The sequence below is a fragment of the Sapajus apella genome, unplaced genomic scaffold (genome assembly GCF_009761245.1).
Source record: "Sapajus apella isolate SASKATOON/1434 unplaced genomic scaffold, GSC_monkey_1.0 scaffold199, whole genome shotgun sequence".
Classification (NCBI taxonomy): Eukaryota; Metazoa; Chordata; class Mammalia; order Primates; family Cebidae; genus Sapajus; species Sapajus apella.
Genome location: NW_022437139.1, coordinates 436,006 through 446,716, shown reverse-complemented (window position 1 = coordinate 446,716; position 10,711 = coordinate 436,006). Strand labels below are relative to the sequence as shown.

Sequence of the window (10,711 nt, the reverse complement as noted above, 5' to 3'; positions counted from 1 at the left end):
TATTACCCAGGCTGGAGTGCAATGGCGCGATCTCGGCTCACCGCAACCTCCGCCTCCTGGGTTCAGGCAATTCTCCTGCCTCAGCCTCCTGAGTAGCTGGGATTACAGGCACGCGCCACCATGCCCAGCTAATGTTTTGTATTTTTAGTAGAGACGGGGTTTCACCATGTTGACCAGGATGGTCTCGATCTCTTGACCTCGTGATCCACCCGCCTCGGCCTCCCAAAGTGCTGGGATTACAGGTTTGAGCCACCGCGCCCGGCCAGAAATTTTCTCTTTGCCAGCATGGCAGGCTTCCGGGTTCCCTTTTCCTGAGTTGCCCTAGTGACATGGCTGGCTGCACCATAGCCCTGGGGGCCAAGGCGCAACACAAAGGAAAATTATCTTTTTCTTTTCTGGCCAGAGCAAAACATGTAACAAACATAGACATTAGCCACTCTGCTTAGCAACTGGTATCAAACTGGCAAGACTTAAAACTTGTCCCCAGTTGGGCCCTGTCATTGTTAATTCAGCCTCTGATCAGAAGTTTTAACTTGTGGTCTCTGGGCAAGATGGTTACTCTGTGTAATAGATAAGATAAAAAAAGGAAAAAGAGACAAAAGGCATTGCCTGTGGCAGGGTGGGGAAGACAAAGCTCAGGGGGCCAGAGAAAGACCTTCCCATAGCAGGGATAAGAAGTTCAGGTGGTCACTTCTTGGTAGCAAAGAGATTTTTTCCAGCAGTCCCATTAGTACTTAAGTTTCTTTTTTGGAGGAGAAAAACATCCCCATGTCCCATGGTCCTGTAGATGCTTAATTCTGTCACTCATAGCCATCAGCAAAGAGTGCAAGGCAGACTAATCCAAAGAGAATAGCAATGAATATCTCATAGTGTCAAACCTGTTCTTAGCTGAGAAGGATTTTACTGAGAGAAATCTCTAACTTTCTAAATCTTAGGAAGGAATATAACCTTTCTATGTTGGGCCTTGAATTCAAGTTCAGTCAAGCATCCTTGCTTTTTATTAAGAGAAGCCTTAAACCCACTCTTCAGAGAGAATAATTCCCCTAAGTTATGCCTCTAATCCAGTCTTATCCTTTACTGAGGCATATGCACCCCACTCACCCAAACTCAGCCAATTGGTGCACACAGATGATTTTCCTTTGGGTCAAAGGTTTTTCAGTATTACTCCCTTTGTGGTTGCCAGAAAGATGTTATCGGAAAGAAGTTCTGATCCAGAACCCAAGAGAGGGTTCTTGGATCTCACTCAAGAAAGAATTCAGGGTGAGTCCACAGAGTAAAGTGAAAGCAAGTTTATTAAGAAAATAAAGGGAAAAAAAATTGCTTACTCCATAGGCAGAGCAGTCATGAGGGCTGCTGGTTGCACATTTTTATGGTTATTTCTTGATTATATGCTAAACAAGGGGTGGAATATTTATGCCTCTCCTTTTTAAACTATTACACGTTAACTTCATGATGTTGCCATGGCATTTGTAAACTATCATAGTGGGAGTGTAAGCAGAGATGATGACCAGAGGTCACTCCCATTACCATGTTAATTTTGGTGGGTTTTATCCTGCTTCTGTACTGCAACCTGTGTTATCAGCCAGGTCTTTGTGTCCTGTATCTTGTACTGACCTCCATTCTCATGAGTTAAAACGCCTAACCATCTGGGACTGCAGCCCAGTGCGTCTCAGCCTTGTTTTACTCAGCCTCTATTCAAAATGGAGTTGCTCTGGTTCAATATGCTTCTGACAGTGTCTGTGTCTGGCTATGAGATAAATAAGAAAAGGGAGCACCATGTAAGTCATAATGGGAAAGGTGTTTCTTTCTATAAACTGTTCTAGAGAACACAAAGAATGAAGAATTTTGTTAATCACAGCCGTGTACCCAGATTATGTATGTGCTTCATCGTTCCCCATCTCTGTCATATACATTTCTTCCATTTGACCTTTCCTGGGTTGTACTTTTTATGATAAACTAGTAAGCATAACTACATTGTTTTGCTGAGTTCTGTGAGCAGCTTGACCTAATTATTGAACTTGAGGAACATTGTGGGAGTCCCCAATTTTTTTTTTTTTTTCTGTCAGAGTCTCACTCTGTCACCCAGGCTGGAGTATATTAGTGTGGTCTTGGGTCACTGAAACCTCCATCTGCCGGGTTTAAGCCATTGTCCTGCCTCAGCCTCCCAAGTAGCTGGGACTACAGGTGTGTGCCACCAGACCCAGCTAATTTTTGTATTTTTAGTAGAGACAGGGTTTTTCCATGTAGACCAAGCTGATCTCAAACTGCTGACCCCAGGTGATCTGACTGCCTTGGCCTTCCAAAGTGCTGGGATTACAGGCATAAGCCACTGTGCCCGGTCCATGTCTTTGTTATTGCAAACAGTGCTGTAATAAACATGCATGTGCATGTGCCTTTATGGTAGAATAATTTATATTTCTTTAGGTATATACTCAATTTGGAGGTTCCTGGGACAAATAGTAATTCTGTTTTCAGTTCTGTGAGGAATTGCCACACTGTTTTTCACAGTGGTTGAACTAGTTTACCCTTCTACCAGCAGTGTATAAACATTCCATTTTCTTTTCACAGGTGCTATAAAAAAATAAAAAATAAAAAACAAAAAAAGAGAAAAATAAATAAATAAACATTCAATTTTCTCTGCAACCTTGCCAGCATCTGTTATTGACTTTTGTTTTTGAGACAGAGTCTCACTCTGTCATCCAGGCTGAAGTGCAGTGGCGTGATGTCAACTCATTTTAACCTTCACCTCTTGTGTTCAATAGATTCTCGTGTCTTAGTTTCCCAAGTAGTTGGAAGTACAGATATGCACCACCAAGCCTGACTAATTTTTGTATTTTTAGTGAGAATGGGGTTTCTCCATGTTGGCCAGGTTGCTCTCAAACCCATGACCTTAAGTGATCTATCCACCTTAACCTCCCAAAGTGCTGGGATTACCATGCTCAGGCTTTTATTGACTTTCTAACAGCAATCAGAATGTGATATGGTATCTCTTTATTTATTTATTTTTTAATTTCTCTAGTGGTTGCTGGTAAGCATTTTTTGCACATGCTTGTTAGCAACATGTTTATCTTTTGAAAAACATCTGAGCCGGGCGCGGTGGCTCAAGCCTGTAATCCCAGCACTTTGGGAGGCCGAGGCGGGTGGATCACGAGGTCAAGAGATCGAGACCATCCTGGTCAACATGGTGAAACCCCGTCTCTACCAAAAATACAAAAAATTAGCTGGGCATGGTGGTGCGTGCCTGTAATCCCAGCTACTCAGGAGGCTGAGGCAGGAGAATTGCCTGAACCCAGGAGGCGGAGGTTGCGGTGAGCCGAGATCGCGCCATTGCACTCCAGCCTGGGTAACATGAGTGAAACTCCGTCTCAAAAAAAAAAAAAAAAAAAAAAAAAAAAAGAAAAACATCTGTTCATCTTTTTTGCCTACTTTTTAATGAATTTTTTTTGTAAACTTGCTTAACTTCTTTATGAATTCTGGATATTAAACCTTTATTAGGAACATAGGCTGCCAGTATTTTTATTTATTTGGTATGTTGTCTGATTACTCTATTGAGAGTTTCCTTTGCTGTAAAGAAGCGTTTTAATTTAATTAGGTCCCATTTGTCTATTTTTGTTTTTGTTGCAATTCCTTTTATCTTCCTCATAAAATCTTTGCTAGTTTCTATGCCTAGAATGGCATTTTCTTGGTTATTTTCCAAGGTTTTAAAAATAATTTTTAAGTTTTGCATTTAAGTCTTTAATCTTCATTTGATTTATATATATATATATATATATGTATATATATATATTGTAAGGAAGGTGACCAGTTTGAATCTTCTACATAGTGCTAGCTAGTTATTCCAGCACACCTGTTACATAGGGAATTCTCCCCACATTCTTCTTGTCAGCTTTGTCAAAGATCAGATAGTTGGAGGTGTGTGGCATTATTTCTGGGCTTTCTATTCTGTTGCATTTGTCTATGAGTCTGTTTTTGTTCTAGTACCATGCTGCTTTGGTTACCACAGCCCTCTAGTGAGTGTGATTTGAAGTGGGGTAATGTAATCCCTCCAGCTTTGTTCCTTTTGCTTAAAATTGCGTTGGCTATTCAGGCTCATTTTGGTTCCATACAAATTTTAAAATAGTTATTTTTTAGTTTTGTTAACAATGTTTTTGGTAGTTTCATAGAAATAGCATTACATTGGTAAAGGTCTTTGGGCAGTATGGTCATTTTAATAATATTGATCTTTTCTATTCATCAGCATACAATTTTTTTTTAATTTGTGTGTGTCACCTCTGACTTCTTTAAGTAGTGTTTTATCATTCTTGTCATAGATATCTTTCACCTCCCTGGTTAGTGATATTCCTGGATATTGTATTCTTTCTGTGGTAATTTTGAATGGGATTATGTTTTTTTTTTCTTTTTTTTTTTTTTGAGACGGAGTTTCGCTCTTGTTACCCAGGCTGGAGTGCAATGACGTGATCTCGGCTCACCGCAACCTACGCCTCCTGGGTTCAGGCAATTCTCCTGCCTCAGCCTCCTGAGTAGCTGGGATTACAGGCACGCGCCACCATGCCCAGCTAATTTTTTGTATTTTTAGTAGAGACGGGGTTTCACCATGTTGACCAGGACGGTCTGGATCTCTTGACCTTGTGATCCACCCGCCTCGGCCTCCCAAAGTGCTGGGATTACAGGCGTGAGCCACCGTGCCCGGCCGGGATTATGTTTTTTATTTGGCTTTTGGCTTGGATGTTGTTGATGTACAGGGATGCTACTGATTTGATTTAGTATCCTCAAACTTTGCTAAAATTGTTTATCAGTTTAAAGAGCTTTTCTGGCCGAGCATGGTGGCTCACACCTGTAATCGCAGCACTTTGGGAAGTCAAGATGGGTGTGGATCATGAGGTCAGGAGTTCAAGACAAGCTGACCAAAATGGTGAAAACCTGTCTCAAAAAAAAAAAATAAATAAACAGAGCTGTTGCAGTACATTAAGCTCCATAGAGACAGCACTGGGGCAAGTGAGAGCCAGACGGGCACTGGGCGACTCTGTGCCTCGCTGAGGAAAAATAGCTAAACATGGGTAAAGGAGATCCTAGGAAGCCAAAAGGCAAAATGTCATCATATGCATTTTTTGTGCAAACTTGTTGGGAGGAGCATAAGAAGCAGTACCCAGATGCTTCAGTCAACTTCTCAGATTTTTCTAACAAGTGCTCAGAGAGGTGGAAGACCGTGTATGCTAAAGAAAAAGGAAATTTTGAAGATGTGGCAAAGGTGGACAAGGCCCATTATGAGAGAGAAATGAGGGAAGACAAAAAAAAAGTTCATGGATCCCAGTGCACCCAAGAGGCCTCCTTCGGCCTTTTTCCTGTTCTGCTCTGGGTATCACCCAAAACTCAAAGGAGTACATCCTGACCTGTCCATTGGTGATATTGCGAAGAAACTGGGAGAGATGTGGAATAACACTGCTGCAATTGACACGCAGCCTTATGAAAAGAAGGCTGCGAAGCTGAAAGAAAAATATGAAAAGGATATTGCTGCATATCGAGCTAAAGGAAAGCCTGATGCAGCAGAAAAGGGAGTTGTCAAGGCTGAAAAAAGCAAGAAAAAGAAAGAAAAGGAGGAAGATGAGGAAGATGAAGAGGATGAGGAGGAGGAGGAATGTGAAGATGAAGAAGATAAGTTGGTTCTAGCACAGTTTTTTTTTCTTGTCTATAAAGCATTTAACCTCCTTGTACATAACTCCTTTTAAAGAAAAATATTGAAATGTAAGGCTGTGTAAGATTTGTTTTTTTTTTTTTTTTTTTTTTTTTTTTTGAGACGGAGTTTTGCTCTTTTTACCCAGGCTGGAGTGCAATGGCGCGATCTCGGCTCACCGCAACCTCCGCCTCCCGGGTTCAGGCAATTCTCCTGCCTCAGCCTCCTGAGTAGCCGGGATTACAGGCACGCGCCACCATGCCCAGCTAATGTTTTGTATTTTTAGTAGAGACGGGGTTTCACCATGTTGACCAGGATGGTCTCGATCTCTTGACCTCGTGATCCACCCGCCTCGGCCTCCCAAAGTGCTGGGATTACAGGCTTGAGCCACCGCGCCCGGCCAAGATTTGTTTTTAAACTGTATAGTGTCTTTTTTTGTTAACAAACAAAATAGTTAACACACTACCGAATGTGTCTTTAGATAGCCCTGTCCTGGGGGTATTTTCAGTAGCCACTAACCTTGCCTGGTACAGTATGGGGGTTGTAAATTGGCATGGAAATTTAAAGCAGGTTCTTGTTGGTGCACAGCACAAATTAGTTACATATGGGGATCATAGTTTTTTCATCTTCAGTTGTCTCTGATGCATGTTAAACAAAATAATGGTTGCTCTGCTAACTGAATACCACTCTGTAATTGCAAAAAAAAAAAAAAAAAAAAAAGTTGTAGCTGTTTTGTTGACATTCTGAATGCTTCTAAATAAATACAATTTTTTATTTAAAAAATAATAAATTTAAAAAAATTTTTTAAAATCCTCATCTGTCTCCCATTTTAACAATAGCAACAACAAAAGAGCTTTTCTGCTGAGACTGCAGGGTTTTGAAGATACAGAATCTTTTCAAAGATTCTTTGTTTGACTTTCTCTCTTCCTGTTTGGATGTCTTTTATTTTCATCTTTTTTCGATTGATCTGGCCAGGACTTCCAATTCTGTGTTGAATAGGAGTTTTGAGGGAAGGTTTCCTTGTCTTGTGCTAGTTTTCAAGGAGGATTGCTTCTAGCTTGTGTCCACTCAATATGTTGGTTGTAACTTTGTCATGGATGACTCACTGTTTTGAAGTATGCACCTTCATTGCCTAGTTTTTGATGGGTTTAAACATGAAAGATATTAAATTTTTTTGAAAGCTTTTGTAGCATTTATTGAGATAGTGTTCCATTTATGTGATCAATAACATTTATTAATTGTATGTTTTAACAACCTTGCATCACAACGATATAAACTACTTGATCACACTGAGTTAGCTTTTTGGGATTCTCCTGTATTTGATTTGCCTTTTTTTTTTTTTTGGGGGGGGGGGGAATATTGTCTTCAGTGTTTATCATGGATATTGGCCTGAAGCTTTTTATGTTTGTGTTTTCTGTCTGCCAGGTTTTGGTATCAGAATGATGCTATTCTTATGTAATGAGTTGAAAAAGTGTCTAAATAATTTTGGTAGAAGTGGTACCAGCTCTTTGTACATCAGGTAGAATTCAGCTGTAAATTTGTCTGATCCTGTGTTTTTTTGGTTGTTAGGCTATTTATTACTAATTCAGTATTGGAGCTTGTTATTGGCCTATTCAGGGATTCTCTTTTGTTGCTGTTGTTTTTGTTCAGTCTTTGAAGGATGTATCTTTGCTTCAGAGTTACAATCCTCATGTTTGGCCCAAGTGAACTCTCTACTTACATTCATGTTGCCTCAGCTTTTTCCTTTTAGGTAGACACAGTACTTAGAGTGTACTAGAGCAGCCTCTAAGAGGAGATTTCTCTTTTGATTGTACTCTGCTGTAACACTCAAGGAGGCAAGCCGGGTTGATCCCACCTAGAATCTGCCTGGGATTCACAAGACAGGACTAGACTTTGGATTGAGAATATACAGAAAACTAACAGGAGGCATTGTCTGCATTGTGAGATGTCAACCAACATAGGCATCTAAAATTCCCCTTTGAGAGTGTGGCTTTTTGAGCTTTTCAGATCTTGTTCAGTGACCTGCTACAGTTATGTGAAAGACTCCAGGTATAGTCTGATGACAGAATCTTTAAGTTCAAACAAGCATCTTAAGAGTGAGAGATCAAGGCCACAAAGCATCCAGAACTATGACCCCAACTATATCTACTTGTAAACTATGATGTTGGAGTAGAGTGTCTTTTCTCTTACCTAAAAGCTAATGAATCAGGATAGGTGATCCAGGTCCTAGAGCTCCACCAGAGCAGTTCAATTTTCTATTTAGAATCAGTCCGAGTCTCTCCAGCCTGGCTTACCATTGTGCCATCAGCCCCAGGTCACTAAGAACCCTCTCTTAGGGTTCTAGTGAACCCTAGGCATCTTTGAGATATTTGAGGGTGTCCAGGGTAGAACTGTGTCAGGCTAACAACAGAGATTAACTCTGCTTCTGTCTCGGTATAAGAGAAAGAAGTAACTGTGTGTTTTTTTTCTTCCCTCATACAAGAGATAACTGTAGTTGGTACCAACATGAGAGTTTCTCCAGTTTCCTGGCACTTGGATGAAAGAGAAAGAGGAGGTCTGGTGACTCAAACAGATAAACTAATTGCTTCCATTTCATATGGTCATTCAATAAATGGATAATCATGCCATTGCACTCCAGCCTGGGTGACAGAGCAAGAATTTGTCTAAAAATATAAATAAACAAATAAATAAGAGTTTTGTTTGGTGAATTCTGCTGCCTTTCTAGAGCTGGTGCTCACAGTTTTCAGAAACCCAAAAGCAAGTAAATGAGAAAAATAAATATATATTTTGGATTTTAAATTTTGTGTTAAAACCATTGCTTATAGAAACGTTCCATTTAGTAACTTGTGTTCTATTCCTGCAGATCCAGTAGTTGCTCCACAAGTAACAAAAAGTAAATATAAACACAATAAAAATTTCTCTAAACTACATTAAACTTTTTCTATATTCCTCTTATCTGTCTGTATTTAACTTTTATTCTATACATTTAAAAAAAATCAATGACAGGGAAACAGAGGAAGAAATAGAAATGGCAGACATTTTATCTAAATCCTGGGAATTATTGAACTGTTAGTATCAATTTCCAGGGTGTTATGAGAATGAAATCACATAATGTGTTATTCCCAGCACAGTGCTTTGTAACATACTCTTGAGTAGATAGTACCTACTTAATAAACATTGCGTTACTACATGTGTACATGTTGTTTTTGAAATGCAGACTTATTCAGAAATTGCTGCTTTCTGTTTCCTCTGAAAACTTTAAAGAGTCAGCAAAGAATATGAAACTTTAGTATGGAGATTGGTTGTCTTCATTCGTATCAGAAGTATTTATGTTGTGACAGGAGTGCTGAGTGTATGGAATCTGTGCTGTGCCTACTTTCTCTAACTACTGCTAATAATGAACCCAGGGGGAGCAAGATCTGCACTGGCAGAGAAACTTGTTTGAAACACACATTCATGGTGTTTTTCCAAATCTGCAGATTCACATTACACAGAGTGGGACCAACATTACCACGTAATTTTTAAGCTCATTAAAGCTTGAGAGAAGGTGCTTATCAGCCCACTCTTCTCATTGAGATTACATGGTCAATTTGCAGAAATCTTACTTGTGCCCTTTACACTGGTTTTGTTTATTGTTCTGGATGGAAGCATTCATGTTATTTTAATTAAGTGCCTCATATGACTCTAAGGTGAGGTCAGAATCAAGTATGAAGGCTTCAAGATACATTCCTGAGAGTTAAGTGCCACCTCTGCAGTAAAAGGTGGTCACAGAGCCTATTCTGTTTGACTTGGTAGGGACAGAGAACTGTGGCCCATATTACCATTACTGTAGCAGAAATTGCTGGTGTGTGGCAGGGGAGCGCACCTGTGGACAGGAAAAGAGGAATGTATATTTTTATTTCCATGGAGCAGCTCATTGTTTCTGAATCTCTTCTGTTTTAAAGGAGAGAAATGGGTGGACCTTTTGGTCTTGGTCCTTCTGTCTGTGGGTGTGAGACTAGCAGATAAGCAGGTGGTGCTGATGTCTTTAAGGGAATTTTCTCAAGGTACAGGTATTAATTATCCAGAGAATTTTCTCTGAAAAGGTTTTTTGGAGGAGAAAGAGGAAAAATGGCCTCTTTTCAGCTAAACATGTCTCAGATCAAGAGCTGTGTCCACCCTGCCTCCTGGAGTGCCAAGCATTTAGTACTCACAAACCTTTACTTCTCTACTTGTGTTTTTCTTCCCCAATGAGTTTATTTCAAGTACTTTTTAAGATTGTTACGATAGTCAGGAGTCTCTAAAAAATATTTCTTTCCTATGTATGAGAGCCTTCTCTACATCATGGCTTCTTATACGCAATGCAGAATTCCTACCATGAATTTACAATCTTCCATATTAAAAGTGTTCCTTTTGTGGCTGTTGAACATGGTAAGATGTGAATACTCAAGATTCCTATTGGGGGAAAGCTGAGGTTCTTAGTAAAGATGGAGAACCTGTAATGTTGAAGTTTGATCTGTGTTCTCCATTAGCACTGTGCAGAACAGGATTAAGAATATGCTTATAGGCCGGGCGCGGTGGCTCACGCCTGTAATCCCAGCACTTTGTGAGGCCGAGGCGGGTGGATCACGAGGTCAAGAGATCGAGACCATCCTGGTCAACATGGTGAAACCCCGTCTCTACTAAAAATACAAAAATTAGCTGGGCATGGTGGCACGCGCCTGTAGTCCCAGCTACTCGGGAGGCTGAGGCAGGAGAATTGCTTGAACCCAGGAGGCAGAGGTTGCGGTGAGCCGAGATTGCGCCATTGCAACCCAGCCTGGGTAACAAGAGCGAAGCTCTGTACCAAAAAAAAAAAAAAAAAAAAAAAATTGTTCTAGGTAGTTGATGTTAATAATTTTCTTGGGCCGGGCACGGTGGCTCAAGCCTGTAATCCCAGCACTTTGGGAGGCCGAGGCGGGTGGATCACAAGGTCAAGAGATCCAGACCATCCTGGTCAACACGGTGAAACCCTGTCTCTACTAAAAATACAAAAAATTAGCTGGGCATGGTGGCGCATGC

At 40.5% G+C, this 10,711-nt stretch overlaps 2 protein-coding genes, 1 long non-coding RNA gene and 1 pseudogene across 7 annotated transcripts in view; 2 read left to right on the top strand and 2 right to left on the bottom strand.

The window, feature by feature from the left end:
- LOC116543866 (zinc finger protein 429-like) overlaps window positions 1-10,711 on the bottom strand; it is a 785,602-nt gene that overhangs the window by 503,455 nt on the left and 271,436 nt on the right. The gene's annotated exons all lie outside the window — the stretch shown is intronic.
- LOC116543882 overlaps window positions 1-10,711 on the bottom strand; it is a 48,173-nt gene that overhangs the window by 15,339 nt on the left and 22,123 nt on the right. Inside the window, exon 3 of one of the 3 annotated variants that reach the window (XR_004265736.1) lies at window positions 6,595-6,803. The exons of 1 other annotated variant lie outside the window; for it this stretch is intronic. This is a non-coding gene — a long non-coding RNA (uncharacterized LOC116543882). Of the gene's footprint in view, window positions 1-6,594; window positions 6,804-9,794; window positions 10,185-10,711 lie in introns of those variants that run through there. One more of the 3 variants, XR_004265735.1, reaches the window with a different exon arrangement.
- LOC116543868 (zinc finger protein 431) overlaps window positions 1-10,711 on the top strand; it is a 36,986-nt gene that overhangs the window by 13,901 nt on the left and 12,374 nt on the right. The gene's annotated exons all lie outside the window — the stretch shown is intronic.
- LOC116543874 lies at window positions 4,708-5,762 on the top strand (annotated as a pseudogene).